At 38.2% G+C, this 22,608-nt stretch overlaps 1 protein-coding gene and 1 long non-coding RNA gene across 4 annotated transcripts in view; both read left to right on the forward strand.

Annotated features, from left to right (window-relative positions):
* The window catches only part of LOC139814115 (neurotrimin), a 278,622-nt gene that overhangs the window by 32,572 nt on the left and 223,442 nt on the right, over positions 1 to 22,608 (forward strand). The window lies entirely within an intron of this gene.
* Positions 3,166 to 3,506, forward strand: LOC139814443 (uncharacterized). The gene is made up of 2 exons (XR_011732463.1): positions 3,166 to 3,342; positions 3,435 to 3,506. It is a non-coding gene; the product is annotated as an uncharacterized lncRNA (long non-coding RNA).

Genomic DNA, 22,608 nt, shown 5'->3' on the forward strand with positions numbered 1-22,608 from the left:
ATACTGCTTAGGTTTTTTCGAGATTTTTGGAGATACAAAGATTACGTCCACCACTTGTTACTTAGGTTTTTTCGAGGTATAATACTACTACTTTGTTTTTTTTTTCGAGGTGAAGATACTACTGTTTAGGTTTTTTCGAGATTTTTCAAGATACAAAGATTTCGTCTACCACTTGTTACTTAGATTTTTTTAAGGTATAATACTACCACTGTTTTTTTTTCGAGGTAACAACATATACACTACTATGCGTGTACTTGGCGCCTTTCTTTACCTTTTTTTTAAAAAAGGTATGTTTTACGCAACCATGCTTTAAATTAAATTAACGTTTCAGAGAATGGATATATGTGCTTTGACGTGGGATGTATGTTTTCATAACGAGATAGAAAAAGTAGAAATCATTCAGATACATTTTTATACTTTTTAATGAGAAGTATAAAGAAAAATTATTAGACTGGATATTTTATTCTCTTTGAAAGATGTACACATGTCTCAATAGAGAGCACTTGCATTGGAAGTGACGGATCTTATCGTAAAGAACACTGTTGACTTATATATATTGTTTTCATAAATTGCAAATATGTTTTTTTAGTTTAGATTATATCTTATTGGCTGCGAGATATCAGTATCGTGATATGAACTTTCGTCGACCACAGTAGTCAGTCCTTTGCGTTATTTTGTGGTTTATCCAATTACCGGAGAATTATCGGATAGAAGTATTGGAGTTGCGCGCATCGTGTAAAATTGGCCTTTCGACGAGGATTGGCAAAGCTTGCGAAGGAAAGGGAGAGATAAGGAAAAAGAAAAGGGCGAAAGCTGTTTCAAAGATGAGACAAATTGGGTTTTTGTAGTCGACATTTTTCGCACCAAAAATTGAGACCAATGTAATTTCATTGAGTTTAATTTTTGATGCTACAGATGTAGAAAAATTTACTTTATGTCAATCATCACATCTCCATTATTATGAATAAATATAGAGAAATTATTTTTGCCTGTCTATGTAATACATGAAATTATATTAAGAGCGCAATTTTTCATGAATTAATGTATGTTACGATTAGTTATGAGTTATATTTTATGGAGAATGATATATTATAGTTTCCTCTTAGAGTAATATTTTTGTAGCAATTTTCAACTTCATTTATCGCCATACCGTTATTGCAAGAAACAATATATCTTTCGTAATTTTAACAAGAACTACGTCTAATGCATTAACGTGGAATTTATTACGGGTCAGTATCAACTTCTCTTGATGGTATTAATATTTATTATAATATTAGATTTGTGATGTTGGCATTTAATAAAATAAATTTGATATGTCTGCATTGCGGTCAATACTGCGTATTCGCGTAATTATAACTAAATCATCACTTTGAGCTTTCTCTTGTTCGACTCGTGAAACATTATCCCGTATATTACATCGCTTTAAAGCACCTTCCCTATTACAAACATTATTTGTGTCATGCGTCCTTTCATTTAATAAACGTTCCGCTGGCAAAATGTGACTACCTTGTTCGCTCTCGAAATGCGACGCATTACGTGTACGGAATACCGCCGTCTACACCATTTAGAGTAATTACTCGGCAGTGTTGAGATGTCTCCTGCATTCCTGTGCACCGTGCAGCATTTGTATACCCGTTACGATTAACGGAATGTTTCTATACGCGTGCCTCGAGGCGGCTTCCGGCATCTCGCAGGTGAATATTGAGAGAAAGTGCTTTTCCCTCGAATCCCCTTTGAATTCTTGATAACGAATCTGTAAGAAAAAATATGACTAATATGAGGGACGTATGTTCTCATTATTGAGTTATTAAATTAAGGTTAATTTAATTATATGCATAAACAATATTAACGCATATATTCTCGTTTATAGAGCTAGATAGTAGATAGTCAGCGATTTCAACATTTGCAAGGGTATTCGTAAGGCAAAGGTAAACATGTCGGAACGAGGCCATACTCGTTTTGATATTTGTTTCGAAGTCTAGGATGAGGAATATAGCGTAGCGTGGGCAACGTGAGCGCAATGATATCGTACTTATGCCTATCATAAATACGTGCTGCAGATGTAACCACTGACCATTAAAATGTTTATGGATCAGAAGCTACGAAGTAACTTTCGAGCTGTACATAGAATATATTTGCACGATCTATGAGCTTTCTGCATCTGATATTCACACCGCGCTTTTTCTGCCTTTACGCTGTTTTATTATTACAATATCGAGTTTCAATTGCGATTAATAGAATATTTCGAAGAAATAAATTTCCTGATAAAATCGATGACATTTTGCGCTGAGAAAGTTTTTTTTTTTGCTAAATAAGCTTGTATTTTCTTCTTATTTCAAGTATTGGAATTTGTTCAGCTATTAACATTTTGAGCTTGAAATAAAAGAATAGTTTAGTAGGTTCTAAACTCTTTTTAAAAAAGTGAAAATTAATTTTTCATAATAAATATACTTATCGTTAAAAATCGTTTTCCCCTCTTTCGCTTTTTCTCGTAATATATCTGACACAAGTTCTATATCGTTAACTCAATTCACGATTTCTCGCACATCATGCGAGTTATGTTCGCATATCGATGCGCCAGAGAGGGAAACGTCTCGCCAAGAAAAGTGTTAGTAATTTGGCGGAGTGCGTGCGGCATCGCGATACTTTATCACTATAAATGCGCCGAGTTACGACACTTCCTCTCGGCTCGTGCCAGAGCGAAACGTTTTGCTGTCTGTGGACGGGCGCGGGCTCGGGCGCGCCCTGAGAAATTTTCGATAAACCGATACCACCGCACCTGATGCCTACATCGCTTTGGAAAGTCTGACGTCGGCTCCGATACTCTTCCGACAAAATATATAGCGGCCCTTTAAGCATCGCCCGTATCCACTCTTACTAAATGCGCGTCTATCGCGCTTCTTGAATAGTTCATGTTTACGCCGTGCTGTAGCCGTACCCGCAACACGGCAGACGCTCCATTAATTTTACAGGAGACCGTTATAGACTACAGTCGCATCCACAAAAGAACTAGCGCATAAGACTTTCTTCGCATCTCTAAAAGTTGAATAAGCTTTACGCTGCCGACAACCCTACTGACGACTATATATACTTACATACGCTTTTTGCTTGCCTCTTCCCGCGACGACGTTTTTCGATACTACTTACAGTTTGCTTCGTGACAACAATGTTAATGGGCGCATTCAGCGCACAGAACAGTTGCGGATTTATGCGCTGAATGGCCTGTGATCGGGAGCGCTCCCACAACATGTGGCGGTAGCGGACGCCATATTTTAGAGCGAAAATTTTGATGCTACATCGACGGAACTGTTGTGAGATTTGACTGGAGACATGTGAAGACATGTGAGTTGTCTTGGGTTATGTTCTATGCTGCATTGCAATGGATTATTACGAAGATCAATATACATATAACGGATTAAATTACAATATTGTAGATATATTGGAAGTGCACGAGAAATTGAAAAATGGTATGTACAATTAGAAATAAAATATTATTTTAAATTAAATTGTATAACTAACCTACATAATCTCAAATAAATTACACATGCCCAGCAAACACCAAGCTACATGTAACTTGATGTTTGTTGTCCATATTTCACGTTATTTACACTTAAGATAAAATACACGTGGATCAGATGTCGAGTGGTATCGACCGCTCACTCAGCAAAGCATTCAGCGAAAAACAGCGCTGGGAGAGGGAGCGATCCCGCAACAGTTTTGTGCGCTGAATGCGGCCAATTACAAGTGCAATGTTACTAGCGCGAGCCTTAAGGAACGGAGTCGATTCTTTGTATTGGGATTTGCTGATTGTTGCGGGAGTTCGACCATTGTCTCAAAGTGACGTTTAATTATGCAATTGCTACTGGCGAGTTCAGAAAACTTTGTATGGTTTTACGTGACTTTGTTGAGGTTTTACGTGATATGTTCTCACGTATGACGCGTTTTGTTTTCCATAAAGGCGGGTAGAAAGAGACGACAGGATAACAAAAGCTGCAGCATTGCGAGGATTAACGAAGTGATGTATAATGAAAAAAATGAGAGGAATATGCAAAGCTCGCAAGCAGAGCCGGCGACTTCTCCATCGTCTTGATTGCATTATATCACACGCGATTTTTGCATAAAGCGCTACGCGCGCATAACCGTCGCAAGAGAGCTTTAAAGCCTCGTAGAGATTCAGAGGACACAAAGGTTGCTTTGTTTCGCGACGCTATCGGCATTATTAACACTAGAATATTTTCTACAAAGTTAATTTTTCATACATACAGTACGGTGCATAAGTCGTTCAAACTGCTTTAGTTTGTAACTATCTTATGATTCGCATTAATGCAGCGGGAACGTCAATGACGTGTGATGACGGTTAGCGCGAATAATAATCGTGTCATTGATGTTTCAAGAGGCAGTTTTTCTGAGGCTATCCCAAATTGGTCATAAACAGACACCTTCACCTCATCTGAATCTTAATTACAGACTAATTTGCTTTTAAATGGCTCCCGGTAAAAGGTCGTTATTCTTAAAAGGGTTCTAGTCCAGTCATTTGGTCGTAAAAGAAGAGGTTACCTGGAAAGTTTTCCGGGAGTTTTGAAAATTGGTAATTTTATATATTTCGATGTGCTCTTTCCGAATTTCAACTTTGCCACCTCGTATCTTTGCCGCTCGTGCCGCCATATTGGAAAAATGACGCCTAAAAGCAGTTTTTTGACAATATCTCCTTTCCGACTCATTCCACGATAAAAACATTGATATACAAAATAAAACGAGAGAAAATTTCCTACAATTTATGTAATAACCTTTTTTCCGTAAAATTAATAGTTTTGGCGTACGAGCGCCGTAAAGTGTAGTTCAACACGCGTTTTGGCTTAAAAACTCATTTCCACACCACCTTGAGGTAGAGTAAGCGGCGCGTTTTTTTTACCGTGGTATTCCCAGTAGGCCTAGTCTACATGCAATTCACTATTCTAAAATTTAGCGCATTCTTCTTCGCTTCGCTGTTTTTGATGGACTAGGTGTTGCGAGTTCATCGTCATTAGTACTGATCGAAACGTCACAGACCGAAATTTCTTCCACATCATCCGCGATGGGATTATCATTTTCATCGCAATCCTCTTCGTTCTCGATTTTATCATACGTTTGCTCGAAAATAGTCTCCGTTTCTTCTTCTTCGTCGCTATTTTGTGATGGAACTTGCGAGTTATCACAGGTACCACTACAATTCGTGCATATAACGGAGCACTAAATAAATAAATAAAAAAGATGTCAAAAAAGATGTCAAAAAGCCTGTGAATGCAGAAAGGCTGGGTTAAAGTGCTCAGTTATATGCACAAATTGTAGTGGTACCTGTGATAATTAACTCGCAAGTTCCATCACAAGATAGCGACGAAGAGGAAGAAACGGAGACTATTTTCGAGCAAACGTATGATGAAATCGAGAACAAAGAGGATTGCGATGAAACTGATAATCCCATCGCGGATGATGTGGAAGAAATTTCGGTCTGTGACATTTCGATCAGTACTAATGACGATGAACTCGCAACACCTGGTCCATCAAGAACAGCGAAGCGAAGAAGAATGCGCTAAATTTTAGAATAATGAATTGCATGTGGACTAGGCCTACTGGGGATACCACGGTAAAAAAAAACGCGCCGCTTACTCTACCTCAAGGTGGTGTGGAAATGAGTTTTTAGGCCAAAACGCGTGTTGAACTACACTTTGCGGCGCTCGTATGCCAAAACTATTAATTTTACGAAAAAAAAGGTTATTACATAAATTGTAGGAAATTTTCTCTAGTTTTATTTTGTATATGAATGTTTTTATCGTGGAATGAGTTGGAAAGGAGATATTGTCAAAAAACTGCTTTTAGGCGCCATTTTTCCAATATGGCGGCGCGAGCGGCAAAGATACGAGGTGGCAAAGTTGAAATTCGGAAAGAGCACATTGAAATATATAAAATTACCAATTTTTAAAACTCCCGGAAAACTTTCCAGGTAAAACTACCAAATGACTGGACTATTCTCTGTAATGGCAATTTGAAGCAGCCCCGGGGCCGGTCGCTATTTTCATATCTGTAAACATCCAATGAACGTGCACTGTTAGCTCAATTTTATTTATAGTTGCAGGATTTTACAAACCAATTACAATTATATGTGGAATAAAGATGAGGTAAATTTTAAAAACATTATTACATTGCAATGTACACAAAAGCCTTGATGTTGAGCGTTGTGATACATGTATATACTATTTATTTGAGTTTCGCTAAAATACATAGCGAGTGTATTGTAAGTTTTGATACTGTTTATCAATGTTTATTCAGCAATGCGAAGATACAAATGGCATCGTGTCACGTACAATTATAAGGTAAGAATGGAAAGAGAGTTTCAATACCTACGAAGAGTAATGCGATGGCAGATTGACAGCGAAAACTGAACGAACTATAGCAGTTAGGGGGAATGTAATTCGTGAATTAAAGACCGGCCCCTATCACTCCCTATCGCCCTAACAGCACCCACGAGAAAAGTCTGTCGCCGTAAGGGAGGATATAAATTGTTTTAACGCCGTTCTGATGCGATTTGACGAGGAACATTCCCACTGGAAGTACGGCAGCGTGAGATACCGCTATTAAATAAAGGATATCTGGTCCCCCGACTAAACCCCTCTCGATTCTCTGTCAGACAGATGGCGCGTGCCCATATCCCGTAAAATATGATTTGCATAAAGCCGGTCGCCTAGATCGGCGTCGCCCGTGAGCTCGTCCCCGCGTGAGCCTCGTTTACGTCCCGTAGCGTGTATAATCCCGTATCGTAGATACGGGAAACCCTAGCGAGAGCGAGAATCCGGACGCGACAGAAACGGATGGGCGAAAACCGTTTCTGGAATCGACGTACGTCGGTCGTGTTCGACGTATCGATCTCGTCGCGGCTGGACCACGGTGAGAACGCGTACGTTTCCTATCTATCGAACACCCATACGGGTAGCTCTTCTATTTTTATATTTTGGCGTTACAAATAAAAAAAATATCGCGAGCGACTGTGCAACTGTCAGTCGAATCTTGCCGTTTCTTCAACTTGTGGTAAAAGAGAAACTTTTTCCATCGAACTTTCTGCCTTATTTTTGATAAGAATTTATTGAGCATTTTGTTCATAGCGCAATGCGCGTTACTAACTTTACTAACTAATTAGAAATATGCAAAAGAATATGGTTTACGACTTGTTCATGTAATTTCTAAATGGAATACTAGCAAAAAACAAAGCCTCTTTTCACGAGATTGATTAGTCTTATTTTGTATTTGATATAACAATTGCAAAGTGGCGACAGTTAATAATATAGGAAATTGGATGCGCCTTTTCATTTTAGTCGGGTAAGATTGGTGGTTGGAGCAAAAAGAAATCGAAAGAAGAAATGAGACTAATGTAGAGGGAGTAAAAGAAAGAAGGGAGGTGAAGTCAACGGGCCGACGAAAATGTAAATACCCGTTCGGGGAATATCACTCGGCGCCGCTAGAAAATTAACTCGAAAAATTCCTTCTCGGTAGGTAAGCAGAGACAAAGAAGACGCAATGCCAAGGATGAACTTAAAAAGAGGAAAGAAGGAGAAGGAGAAGGAGGAGAAATAGACAGCAGTGATGCTCTTCTCTTTTCTTCTCACAGAGTATCGCGACAATCTTACATCGCGTCGGAATTCATTTCAATGAATTTGCATTTCAAGAGAGAATAATTCTCATCGTCCTTGTCTCTCATCCTTGTTCTTTTCTTCTTCTCAAGTTTCCTGGTCCCTATCGATGTTTGATCGATCTTCGGATAACCTTTATTCGATTGCTTGTTAATTAACATTGGTAGTTATTACTTGGCTTTCATCAATTCATCCTTTTCGCTCTTTCTCTCCTTCCTCACCGATCGAATGTCGGCGACGTGTTAGAACAGGGTGAAAATAATGGGAAGAACTTGTTAGGTTTCGCTCGAACGATGGTCGGTTCTTTTTTTCTTCGAGGGATATGGATCTATGCCAGAGAGAAATAAGATAGAAGAGAAAGTTTCGATAAGTTTGCCGGCTGTTCGCAATATCTACGTTTTCGTGTAATTCAAAGTGTAATCTTTCTCTACGTTGAAATTCGGCTCACGAGTAATTACGGTAATATTTTAATTACAGAGACGAGTAGAGAGATTCTCGTTACTATTCATAAATGGTGTCGACTTAAATGCTATTTATATTTGCATAAATGTGAGTTTAAATCTCAAGAGCTTAAAAAGGATAGAGGATATGTTACTGACTGCAAAATATTCTCGTTGCGCATACGTAATTTACCAGAAATCTCATTGTCAGTAGGGATCCTAATTTATCATTATTGCGATTTAAATTGCTATAAGCTACTCATGTTTGGCTATTAATTAATTTTAAGAGATGGAGAGCCATTTTCGATACATCAAGTATTTTATCTTTTACAAGAATCTATTATTTCTTTCAGGAAGTATATATAGAGTTGAACGCTAAATATCTGAACACCGAATATTTGAACACTGATTCTGCTTAATATACAGACACGTCTAAACAAAAATTTTTAATTTATATTAAAAATATTTTTATTATATTCTTTATGTTTCATTTTTTCTTGGTTTAAAAAGTTTTTTTTTACAATATTATTATTGTTTATTATCTTGTCTAGATAATTGGCATTTTATTGTAATACAAGAATACTACTTTTCTTTCGAGCGCAGACTATACGTAATATCATTATTTCGTAATATTGTTACTTGAGTATTTTATGACGTTTTCCATTTCTCTGCAATTTGTACAGTGGAGAGGAAATAATTGTGGAAAACTATTCGCAAATTTTACATATCAAGGAAAGTTACTGATCTGTTACTAGTGTACGTGTAACTGCGAATCTTATTGTTATACGATAAATATAGCTCAAGTAGATATTATCCGTATCGTTCATAAATTACACAGTAGTGTAAATCTGACGGCAAAGTACAAAATTTCATCGTGTTTTTTAATCTAATGGTATAAAATACCGAGTATAAGGCAGAATCGTTGAACTTGGCGCTAAGGAAAAATATTCTTTCTTCATTAAGACCCCCTTTCTTTACTCTCTACACGTTATTACGTTTGCAACGTAACGCTACGATATCGCGCAGTGTAACAACTACTAGAACTTAACAACTATAAGTATATCGTATTAAACGTTTGCGTGCAATGTATCGATGGATATCGAGCACTTTAACCTATTTGCTTTGAATCCGCGTATTGATCCCGGTACGCGCAATCTGTGTCAGCTTTCTTGTCCGGGTCTCCCGAGGAGTGACGAATAGAAATTCAAGGCACTCCTGCGGTAGTCAGTCGGACGGCTAACCCGTCGTCTATCCGATCGTTTTGCTAGCTTACGGTAGTTTCCTCTTCGGCAGTTTCGAGTTTCATTCGACATCTATACTACGAAATTTAACTGACATGTTAATTGTAATTGTCGTGAAAATAATTCGTAAGCAGATGCGATTGAATATCGCCGATGCATTTGATCGATAAAGCTCTCTGTGCGCGCGCGCGCACACACACACACATTTTGTACATACGTACATTTAATATATATTTCGATTGTATAATTGTTTATTTACGAATTGTCGAACGAGACTCCCGTGTATTGATTAATTATACATAATTAGTCTATTAATTTGGATACGATGAAACATGTATCGTTTTTATTATTCGATACTTCCATTCGGCAAATCGGCGCTACTCTCACAGAATCGATAGAAAAACAACACACGGTTTAGCGTTTCGATTGATACTTGGACATCGGCAGTCCACGTTTTACGATCGGCAATTATGTATGTGGTTTATATCTGCTTGCCGATTGGTCGTAAGAATAACCGGAGCGGTTCAAGTTGAAGCAATTGGTAATTTACGCATACTTGTAAAGCGTTGAATGGTGTTTATTCACAAGAAGGAAAAATTGTACCCGTGGAGGAAGGATCAATATTATAGACGCGCCCAGGATGACGAGGACTTCCAGGAGAGGCAAAGGGAAAGCCTATGAATAATAATGCGACACGGTGGATGTCAGGGCTCTAAGTAGTACACGAAGCAAATAAACAGTGGAAGGACGTATAATCCTTCGCTGGAAAGTGCATATATTACGCCCGACTGCCTCCTCCTTGTGAATTCGCCAAGCATCTCGTTGGGCGGTTTGGATGTAACCGCATAAAATCATATCTTTCACGGTTGCTAATCTCGAATAACTCTTGGCTGTCCAATTCCGAAGTGATTCCGGATTTATATTGCTACAGCGACTAAAGTGAACTTTGCTCTTAAAAGGTTGGTCGGAAAAGCGGCGTTCCGTTTGTTATCATTTTTATCCTTAATAAGGATTTATCCGAAAAGTTAATAAGGCGTATTTTGTTTCATACATGTGTCAGAAACTTTTCTCGATATAAATTAATTTTGCAATATCTATTATTTACAATGATTCACAATGAAAATCTTATTTCAGTACGAAGTAGACGATATCGGCCATTCGTCTACTCCGAAAATGTTCCGAGAGGATAGCGCATGCTTGGGTAATACTTTAAGCCCTGTATCCTGAAAATTTATGACAGTTTGCTAAGCCTAGTATAGTGTGCCTCCCCGAATCTCTTGTACAAACATCTGGCTCTATAATCCGTTGCTCTATTATGAAAGCTGAGAGAAAAACCGGGTATCTTCGATATTGTTTCACAAAAATAGATTTTAATCCATCAAGAGTATCCAAATGCTAATGTCATCTGCTATTAATTCATGAATATTTAAGGAAAATCAAATCAGAGTGATATTCTAGATCTAGAAGGATTCTCTCTGTGAAGGTGGTGGAAATAAATATTACCTTCCTGAGTAAATAATAGAGAGATTTATCGGTTCCTTCGTAACGGTTCGACCGTCATATGTCTTCTCTGCGCCACTTCCGACCCTGTCTTTTAAATCAAATCAATCATAATCTACGCGACGCGATAATATCCTTGAATTTCAGATTTAACGTTGAGTCAGTAACGCGAATTGATTGCCGGGAGAAGATATGAGTGTGCGATATACTTCTGTGGGAGGGAGCCAATGATAACACAGCGAAATTTTTTCGAGATGTCAGCTTATTACACGCCACGGTAGCGCGATGAAATTTTCAAGCGAGATTTGTCGTCCACTTTTCCTGCGCGCGATTACTCGCGCGTAATGATCATAATTAACTGCAAGCAGAGCTCGGCAGGAGAAATTATGCAAAAGTTAACGCGCGTATAATGATAGCGCATTCTGTAATTACGACAACCATCTCGAATATTAAATGCCGAGAGCGGTGCTTGGCATTCGCTGGACGATCAGCAGCGTTATTTAAAAGAATATTTCTGCGACAGTTGGGAAATAAGTGAAAGACGGAGCTTTCCGCAACAAAAATTAAAACGAGTGGTGAACGTAGAGTCAGTGGAGACAGTCGTTCCGCGACGCAATTTACTTTTAAAGGAAACGCGAAGAATGTTCGATCATTCGATTAGAGTTTACGTCGTAGTAACGTCCTCGACGAGTCCTCTTCTTCGGTGAAGTTAAGTGGAGTTTGCAAAAGTAGGTTATCTGCAATTCAAATATACAGCGCTTCGAATATTCTATCCCTCCAACAGTCATTTAATCTCTGCGCAAAAGTACACGTTTTCGTTCTCTCTCTCTCTCTCTCTCTCTCTCTCTCTCGACATATAAAAACCGGGGTTGCCCGAGTTCGCGGGGATATCTCGCGTGCATATCACGCCCCCCTCGACACACTGACGATTGATACGTCGATTGTACACGCTATTTGGACCTTCATCGGTTCGCCTTTTTCCGACTCGAACTTGTCTGCTTGTCTTTTATTCTTTCTTTTTCGGGTCACCGTGCGACACCCTTAACGCGTACGTGCACGGCACGAGATCGAGCACAGGGTTTATCGAGTCTCGAGTTCCGTACGACTTATCGGTCGTACCTCACGTTCATTCAACCACGCACCCTTTGAACATACGAGGACCTCCAAGATCTCACGTATGTACTAGTACGTGTCGCTGTGTATCGTTTATATTGTTCTTGGACACGTTTATGACGAGAGGGAAACTATTCAAGAAGAACACGGCAGAGTTGCGCGAAAAGCGTAATCGCGATCTAACTTATGACTTATGGCAATACTAGCGAACGCCACGTAAGCGAATATCCATAAATTCGGGCGATTCGCGTGATATAGCCGTGGGGTTCACCACGTTTGGACATTAGAAGGTATATAATAGAGGTTCTGGCGAATGTCCAACTGGATGAACGCGCTCAGAGGAAGACGGCTGCATACATACCTCGACAGAACGTGCAATTCACGCGCGGGCGCCGCGGCTGCGCTTAATACAGGCACGTATGCAGGAATGTTGCTTAGACCCGGTGTCCGGTGATCTCCAGGAGAGAGAACCGTGTTATAGAGACAGAGAGTGCAGCCGCCGGGTTCCGGGCTAGGTGGTAGATCGAGCGGCAAAACCTTATCCTCCCGGTTAGCCTCAACCACGACGAGTCGAGACGTGTCCGTCTGATGCGCGCTTTTCAGTTACCCCATGCTCGTGACTTCGGATGCGCGATCGCGACCAATCCCCGCTGACTATAATTCGCGGATTTATATTGTTCTACCGGGATTTCATTTTCACGTCAGTTGCATTATTCGCAGAAGCATCGACGACTCGTGAGCATCGGCATCCGCGTGTGAGAGTAACGTTACATTTCTGTCAAAATGTTGTTACGCAAGAAAATGTGTTTCCAGGCATTTGTATGTATTATATATTTCGCGAAGTTCCATGCATCTAATTCAAGTGAAGTTTGATTTTAAATGCGTATTTATTCAGTCAATTTTTTACTCCTATCAAGTGCTAACTTTTATTAACTACAATGAAATTAAATCTAACTTAAAAACAAAAGTTACATAAGCACTAACAAAATTGTAGTTTTTATGACATCTTTATTTTATGTACAAAATTGGTGTTGATTTCCAATCAGTTAAGATAACGTCTTAAAATGTTTATTTATTTAAATTAAATGATTCTACGATAGTGTCTATGCTACGCAACTTTGATTATAATATAAAGTCAAGGATCAAATTATTTTTCATAAAAATATTTTATTCGAAACAGTTTATACGATTTCTTGTAATCTTTTCATTTAGCGAGAAAGAGAAAGAGAGACGTTTTAAGAGTAGTTACGTTTGTACATTTAGTTTTGTTATCTTTGAAGTAGGCCTTGAGATCTTTGCGAGACTTTGAATTTATGTTGCTAACCCGGCAATAAGTAAACCATCTTCTTACGACTGTAGTGGAATAACTTTACTGGGGCAGATAAGTTTGTTTCGCGCGCGTGGCATGTTCCGCGTCATATTGGATTTACGGCGAAGGCAGGCAGAGGGAAAGAGAACAAGAAACGGAGAGAAGGAGAAATAAGTCGACGGCGAAGAGGGGGGGGATTGGTGAATAGCAGTAGCGCGATAAGACCTTTATATAAAGCTCAATGCGAAAAGCGGTAATTAGTTTCGTTCGTATGGTTTTTCTTTTTGCGGCTGTATTTCTTAGTATCTACTTTTGACGTGGTTTTTTTCTCACTATCAAATCGAATACAATAATTTCAATACATAATATTACGAACATTCTTATCTTTGATGAAAGTATGACTTTATAAATGCAAAACGTGTTCCTATTTGATTTTATTCTCATGTGGAAATATCGTTTGATGCGGTGAGTTAATGCAATAAGTTGATAAGGACATAGACATTATTATTAATAAAATGTGGAAAGTATAGATATACCTACGCATATATTTCTGAAAATAAACATGTGCATGCATATATTTTTAGTTAAAGCGGTCGGAAATGGCAGTATCTATTACGAATTTCACGATTGAAGACCTTCAAATGTATTGACGCTCCGCAAACGAAACGGTTAAATTCAGTTAAGTATCGTCGAGAATCTCTGTCGTCCGAGTAAACACGGCTATTGGTCGCGAGTCGTCGACGTCCGAGTCGTTCTTGAAAGCGAGCATCGCCGAAGATGAAGAGGAGAGTTATTTAATTTTCTTTCCGGAGCTGACTTGGCAGCAGGAATGGCAGCTGATTCCCGAATTGGCTGAATTGCCTTACTCGGCGACTAGCGCTGCGGCGTTGGCGTTCTTTCTACGATTCCTCTGTCCGGCTCGGTATTTCCCGCAATCGGAATTCGACGTGTTTTCGCCGTGGCGGGTTTGCAGAACTCTCGACCGCAAATCTCTGATTTTAATTTCATTCCGGCGATCCGTAGTAGGCGCGGTCTATACCGGCAGTTCGAACCTGCAATGGCATGAGATACAAATATGTGAGAGACAAGCAAAGTGAATTGCAAGCATATCGCATAGATGAAAAACAGATTCTTTAAATACCTGCACATTGGAGTGATCGAATGGTAAATTAAGACTGGCGTTTTTCCCATTAAAATGATAGCTGGGGGAATGAATCCATAGGTTTATGTCGAGGTTTATGTGAACTGTTCCTTATTCAATATACACAAGTAACAAAATTATATTTTATCTTTTAATTGCGTTACTATATCGTAGCTTTGGAGTTGTGACGCTTTTGGTCTATCACCGATTTATCTGCGAGACCTCTTTTCTGAGAAATTGATATGTCCCGAGAGATAATGGCGTGATCGCGGTAGCTAAAGCCCGCTCGCTTCTCGCGGGGAATAGACAAACGGAAAAGTGTTTTAACGTCAACCACAGAAGAACACCCGCTTGTACGTTTCCGGGTGGTAGGAAAAGCACGTGAGAGCAATCGATGCCTGGTATTGGCATTGGAATTCATTTAAATCTAAAACATCGACGACACATTTGCCGTTTAGTGTTCTCGATCGTGAACGTGGCGATACGCGGCAAATTCGGGTCAGCTCACCCGACATACCTACTCTTGCTCTTGCTCGCCCGGGCGTCAATGATACTTCTCTCGTCGAAACAACAACAGATCGCTGACAAGTCATCAATGTACCGAATTTATTTCCTTTACGGCCGATATTTGCAGGGGCAGCTTATGCCGCTCATAATTTACAATATAATAGCGTGCGCAGATACCATCATAGTCGCGCACTCTACGTTTGTATTCTCTATAAGAATATGTTTTGATCGATAACACAATGTGGTGGGACGCATGCAAATTCTTCCTCTTACTTTCGAGAAAATATCTATACGAAAGACCAGCTATTGTGATATGGAAACTTTATAAATTGTATTAATATAATTCTTACAATTGATATTGTGTATCACAGAGTCTTGAAATATGCCAAAATTTCAAAGTATTTATAAAAAATTTAATAGGTGGAAGGTGGAACATAGTAAAGATGCAGTCTTTTTCTTTTTACAAAGTGTACCGTTGTCCGTTACTTCCGAATACTTCCGAATACCGAAAGACTGTACTTTTTTATACTTAATAAAATGCTTGACTTCCTAGTAATAGGAATAAATCACCCATATAGTTTAAACAATGATATAGAAATTCAAAATATTTTAAGAAAGTTATGAGTCATAATATAACGAAGTCCTTCAATACTGACGATATGGTTTAAAAAAAGATAGAGGTGTTTTTAGATGAAGGAAATGTTTGAGGTTTTGCTTAGACGCATTAGAGCGAAGTATAACAGCTTTAATATTCGGTTCATTAATTGCATCATTCGTGTAGAAGAGAATGGGAAATTCTTTCCGATAAAACCTATAAATTATGCATAAAACGCGAATGGTTAGCTGAATAATAAAGAACATGGTTAGTTAGTCTTTGAATAAAGCTATCGCCACTGCATTTTTGTAAAGAATCGTGCTCGACCACGAGTAAAAAAGTATTCGATTCTCGTGCCTTTGTTATCGACTGTGTAATTGAGTTCGCCGTTATTTTCCGACGAGATTTGTCGTGTCTTTTTTTTATAACATATACATACATATACGCCTATACACATACACACGCATGCATGCACACATGCTATAGTTAACGTTTTTTGAAAATGTTTTGGAACCGTCCTCGACTCTTCATTGTGCACGATCAAAGCTTTTTTTTTTACAACATTTTATATTCATCCAACTCAATTTAATCCGTTCGCGTATTCCTCCGAAAGCGCAAGACCAGATTTATATATAAATTACTTTCGGTCATAAAGCAGTGGCACTTCAAATCAGATCACGGATTTACTCGAAATAGAAAATACATTAATGGCACGATGTATGTGTAAAACGTTTCAATTTGGAAAACATTGGAGGGAAATGTTTCGCGATATATTTTGTAAACCATGTCAGGAGGCGCGGACATCAATAAAATTTCCTGAAATCGCGTGGACGATAATTAATAGGCATCACGGAATTTCGATAAACAGCGTTATGTTGCATGATAATTGCATGATAACGTGCTGCGCATCGTGATGGTACTTACGATATTTCGCACGTATTATATTTTTAGATGTGTTATCCATTCGCTGTTATATCAGCACTTTCTTTTGGACTGAAAATTTTTTGCGCATATCTATTATATTGTAAATTTAGCGATTGAAGGTGGTGAATCCGAGGTGTATTAAGTATTAAACTAGGCTCTTTCTTTTAAGATGAGATGGAATGATAGATATAAGATCTTTATAATAAAGTGCTCTCATAATTTTTTAGTTACAAATATATTCCAAATATTATTACAAACATATTGAAATCACACATACAATATTATATTAATTCAGTAGATAAAATTTGCAAAAGATAAATCGTTTTTTTAAATCGTAATCGACACTTGAGGATTAATGAAACAGAGCGATACAAGTTCACGCTTGGAAGTATCAGAATATCCGTCCATATAGAAATCGTATCAAACAGCCCGATAAACCGCTCGATTCCTGACGGACATATATTTCGCTCAAGTCGACGTTAAGCCAATAAATTCGCAAAAGCCGTATTTCCGCACATTTTGCACCTGGAAGCGCCGCAAGACGCTCGTCGCGAGACTCTGTTACGGATATTAATGCGGGGAAAGAAGTATATCGCTTTTACGACGAGTAGCCGAGCTAAAGTTTTCCACGACGCAGGAAATCGAGACTGATGCGACTTTTATATCCCGTTCTGCGCGCGACTACTCGGAACAATAACACTCTTCTCCGTTATATCGACCGCGGCCTGCGTTAACCCTCATTAAGGGGTGAACATGCTACGGTTTCTATACATATCCGAACGTCATTGGTAGTTTGAACGTAACTCATCGAGCTTGACTCTTTCGCTTTTTCAACGGTGACAGGCGCAGACAGGCATTTTATTATGCTCTAGTTAGAAACTCTTGAAATCGGAAAAAAACCGAGATACATTAGTTGATAATATTCTAGAAAAGTAGAAAATTACTTTTATATGAAACAAAGCAGGAATTGGTCCGTCAATGAAATTCCTCAAGAATCTATCATTGAGATTAAAATCGGGACACCCCACAGATCCACTCTCGTTCAGTAGTTATTTGAAAAATGATATAAAGGGCGGGGGTGTGATGATCAATTGGAGGATTTGCGGAGCGGTAGTCGTCATAGTCGGATGAAACTACGAGGGAAGAAAAAGGGGACAAACATCTTTGCGCGGGCGTTATCGGCGTATCGCAGGCGAAACTCGGTAGATTGTATTTTTGATATTACCTAGGGTTCCATCGTTGGTCGTTACTACCTCCAATCTACCGTCACCAGTTCCCTAACGGGGACAGTTAGGGATACCTTTCTCCATCATTGCCTTCCTTCCCTTCGACGTCGATTTGCGTTGTTCTCTGAAAGTCTTTTCTCAGGCAGCAACCAGTTATCTAGACCCACACCTGGTCAACAGCTCCATCGAGAAGAATTTCGGGAGATGAAGCGAGGGGTGGTCCGCGCGCTATGAACGTAATAGCTGCTGCCGACTGTCGATTCTTTCACCATGTATGTACCACACGAAATGAGTTTCCTGAGTTTCTCAAACTTTCTTTTCATTCGCGTTTCACTGCTCGGATTTATAGCGCGGCATGATTCGGGAAGTACCATCATATAGATTAAGGAATTGGCGCCGTAAGCTCGCCCGGCGTTTCAAAGCTCGTTGGATAACTCAAAGGACGAAACTATGTAGTAAAAGATTCAACGTCCGTAACGTCGCGTTCGGTCTGCAAGTATACATAGAGTAACCTTTAACCAGTGAGATATTTTAAGAACTTTTAATGAACTTAAAATCAACTTTTCTAGGAAAAATGTCATTTTTGTGGCTTTCTAATTTTTAACATTAAATTTTTTATTAATGTTTTTCATGAGAAAAAATCTTGTTAATTTTAGTGTAATATTTCTGTTAAATTGAATTAAAAAATTTAATTCTAGATCTAGAATCTAGATTATAGAAAATACTCTAAGAATGTTTTTATATTGATATTATATAATATTATTAATAAACTTATATTGTTCAATTAATAACTTTCACCACGAATGGAGCTTTTAGCAGATAGAAGGAGATTTGTGACTATATCCAGATGAAAATATCGTAACGCTGGTCAATGATACAATAGAGTCAATCTATTGTGTTGTATGTCCCGAGCAACAATGGAATAAATTGATGCACGATTGTGTATTTATTGAGGGAGTTTGAAGCGTCGAGACGTAGCACATATTGTTTCACTTTATAAGTAGTTATTCCCAATGCGGATAAACCGAGGGTCGCGATGATCCCGCCTTGTTAGTTCTGCTTTAACAGACGTTGCCTCGACTCGCCTGTGCAGCAACTATCTTTAGAACGTTCCACTTATTCTACTTTAGCTATCTTCTTCAAGGTTTGGCTATGTCGCACGTTTTATAGTTAATGAGGATCAGATCAATCTGGCACTCGTTTATCATTGACACGAATTCGAGGGCAATATGAAATATCGCATTAGGGAAATTTTATATATCTTATAAATAGGATTTGGAAATATTTTAAAATATTGTTTGTTCTTTATTTTATGGAACAATTTCTTAGAGAACCGGGAAGTACAGAGAAAAAAACATTAAAAAATTATTGGACCGTCTGACGCAATAAAGGACGTCTGTTTTTTGCAGTGTTACGGGGTAGAGGTAATATTCATTACGAAGTTTGTAACTTCAGGCTTTCTTACATAAATGTATAAAAACTTTATATCTAAAGTACTGGATGTAAATTGTTGCTCGAGCGAGACAACGACGCTAGATATTAATATATAATTATGCTTCGTGCTTCATGGGCAGTATAAAAAAAGAAAGCTAGGAATGTGATGTAGCTATTATGCTGACCTGTTCTCAATTATATTTGTTCGAGTATTTGTTTTAATTTATATGCATTTGGTGACGTAAATTACGTCGTACATATATAATATATATATATATATATATATATATATATATATATATATATATATATACATATACATATATTACCTATATACACAGTAAAAAATTTAATGTCCCAGAAAGTCCACTCTAAATTTTGTGTTAAAATAACTCATGCATTGTGTTATTTTAACACAAACTTTAGAGTGGATTTTCTGGGACATTAAATTTTTTACAGTGTAGATCATATGTATACATTCCAAAGTTTTACATTTAATTTTTCTAGAAAGGCTAACATCATGTCTCGATTTCTTAAATTTTTACTTTCGCTCGTATCCTCTGTGCTATCTTTATCTTAATATATTACACTTTTATCCAAGCTATTGAGTCTCCCTATTGTGCGTATCTGATCGCATGGTGCAATTAAAGCCAAAACCATGATGCTTAGTATACCGCATCGTATTACTGTGTGCATATAGCGTGACGCAATATCGCACCTGCCGCTGCAATTGCAATGTGTACAAGATACAAAGCCCGGGTCTGAGTAAATCTTGGGAATACAAACTTCAGTATACCGCGTGGCCCGAGTAAACTCCGTCAGCAGCCGCACGTGGCACATTACGCAAGACGGGGAACGAATTAGCAGACGGTGGTGCTTGTCTAATCGATTTAAAACTGAGATTGCTAACACCACGAAATATTCATTAGCTCGCACAATCGCTGATAGATCAAAAACAGTAGCGTTTCCCTTGGTCGCTGATAGACAGACCGGAAATAGCAGAAGTTGCAATACGCGACATATCATCCATGAAAAATTCCATTCTCCTTTTGCATCTGAAATATTAAAGCGATTTTATCGATTACGTTCAATTTTCGACAATACTTTAGCCAACGCGGCGAATGGCGCGAAAATTATAGCAATAATAGAGTCTGTGAGAAAACGTCGATTTGATTCTATAATAATCTTGCCTTTACGAAAGGACAAGGATAATTCGTGGAAATAAAGAGGTAAAGGGAAACGAAGGTGAAGGGAAACGAAGAGGTAAAGTAAGGCGAGTTTAGATCTTACCGAATGTTTTTTGTTCACTATTTTTGTTCTCGTTCATTCATACTCGCCATTCATAGTTACTCAGTTCGAGCTTTCTCAAAATCCGTCTCTTTAATTATGTTCCATTTTTGAAACTATCATTCCGCAGGGACTTTGCACAACTTGAGCCTTCCGACCACAAGATGAAACAAACGCCGTACATTTACTAGTTTCAATTAATATGCTTGCTTGCTTATTAACGTACGCTAGTACTTTTTTCTCAGTGAGTAGATTTTTTTCCCACATTTCTTGATAATTTTAAAAAAGAGCCGGGGACAATTACTTCCAAAATAATATCTAAAAATTTGGGGATAAATCCACTGTAAAATAATATTTTATAATATCTTTCGATGAAAAACCGTGTACAATTGTAAATATCATAGTAGATTTGTACGAATTTTCATTCATAAATAAATACATACTAAATTTATCGCAAAATTTTTGACGTTATATCATTGCGAAGAGGGGGGGGGGGAGAATGTGTATATAAATTTTGTGTACTTTTTACATTTACATTTATAATAATTATTTATAAATTTTCTTAATATATATGAACTATACAAATAATAATAATTTAAATATAGATTCATATATATTTTGAGGAGAATTGTCGACAATGAGAATTGTCGAGAATTTTTACATAGTCCATTTCTTAAAATAATGGCGAGAGAAAAAGAGACAGAAATCAATTCATTTATAATTGATTTGTTAGAAAATTTCCGTCTGTTTGATAATATCCGTCGTGATATGATGGCGGATGGCGTATCTCAACAGAAGGTAGCAACGTTGTGATCATTGCTCGGTAATCCCGGATTATATCGGTTCCCTATTCCCGATCGGAGATCGAGAGCAGCGTATAGTGCGACGGAGTTAAGACGCCGTAAATTGCACCAATTAATTGCGCGTAGCCTGTTGCTTCTTATGGGTATACCGTCCCTCGGCATCTGCTCGACGATGCATTACAAATTTGTACCTGATAATCATCTTGCTTGGATCGGTCCAGCGCGGCGCCGGCGGTATGATGTTACTTGCCAAACAAAACCGCTGATTAAATCGTACAAAATAATCAATAAGCGTACAAAATAATAAAAAATACAGCTTTCAATGTTGAAGTTGAATTTCGAGATAAACGCGATGGTTAGATTTACATATTTCGTGAAATGGAAAGATTATGAAAGAGGACCTATATATATACTCGTTTGAAAGTTTTGATCACAAAATACATATTATCTTTTCAAATTTTTATTATTTTTAGTTGGTTGACTGTTGATATATAATAATATTGTAACTCTTTAAACTAAAAAGTTGGAATTAAAAAGATAGAACTAACAAAATAAAAGGAAGATTGGATTTCCGCAGGGATGACTGATCCGCACAGTGATTTGGGCTTAACGAACCCACGGACCCGAGTTCAACACACTGTATAGTGTTACATAATATCTACACACACACACATACACATCCGTATACATACGCTTTTAAATGATAATGCAGTGAATAATTAAAGAAAAGATAGAAGCAATAAATAATCTCTAATTTAAAGCAAAGAAGAACAGATTAAAATCTATAAGTATATGTGTTTGTATATGTGTGTTAAAAAATTTTATTAAATTGAAAACATTACGAAAACTTAAAAAAAAGTAAGATTGTATAACATTTTTAGTTGTACACAGCATGCTGCACTGTGTAGACTTTTACTCCACGCTAGAGGCCTCTCCATGAAAATCCATTATTGTGAAACATTGATGTTGAAGATTTCAGCTTCTTTGTCAGGCGAATGCCCGGGCGAAAAGCTCAACTTCCGCTTCGCTTCCTCCTTTTTCCGCCCTTTCGTCCCGCAACTGTGCTGGGCCGACCTATTTCGCGCCGATGTAGTAGCGATAGCCGTAAACTTTCCGCCGTCATGTACAACAACGGCTGCAAGTTTTGCAGGATCGAACCGCTGAAAGCTTCTTCTTGTTCTTTTTTTCTCTCTGTTTAAATGCACCCGTTAACCCGATATTCGATTTACGAGCTCGCGGGTGATCGCAAAATGATATAATCACGGCGAATCAGCATAAACAATAATATGCTTTTCGATTCTTTGAAACATAATTGTTCGCCGCTGCTTCCATCGCGAGAACCTTCGCGTCGTCGCATTTTCTGTTTCTGCGAGATATCTGAAGACGGTATGGCGAGAGATCGTAAAACGCTTTATCGGGGAAACGTT

The sequence above is a fragment of the Temnothorax longispinosus genome, chromosome 6, assembly GCF_030848805.1.
Source record: "Temnothorax longispinosus isolate EJ_2023e chromosome 6, Tlon_JGU_v1, whole genome shotgun sequence".
Lineage (NCBI taxonomy): Eukaryota > Metazoa > Arthropoda > Insecta > Hymenoptera > Formicidae > Temnothorax > Temnothorax longispinosus.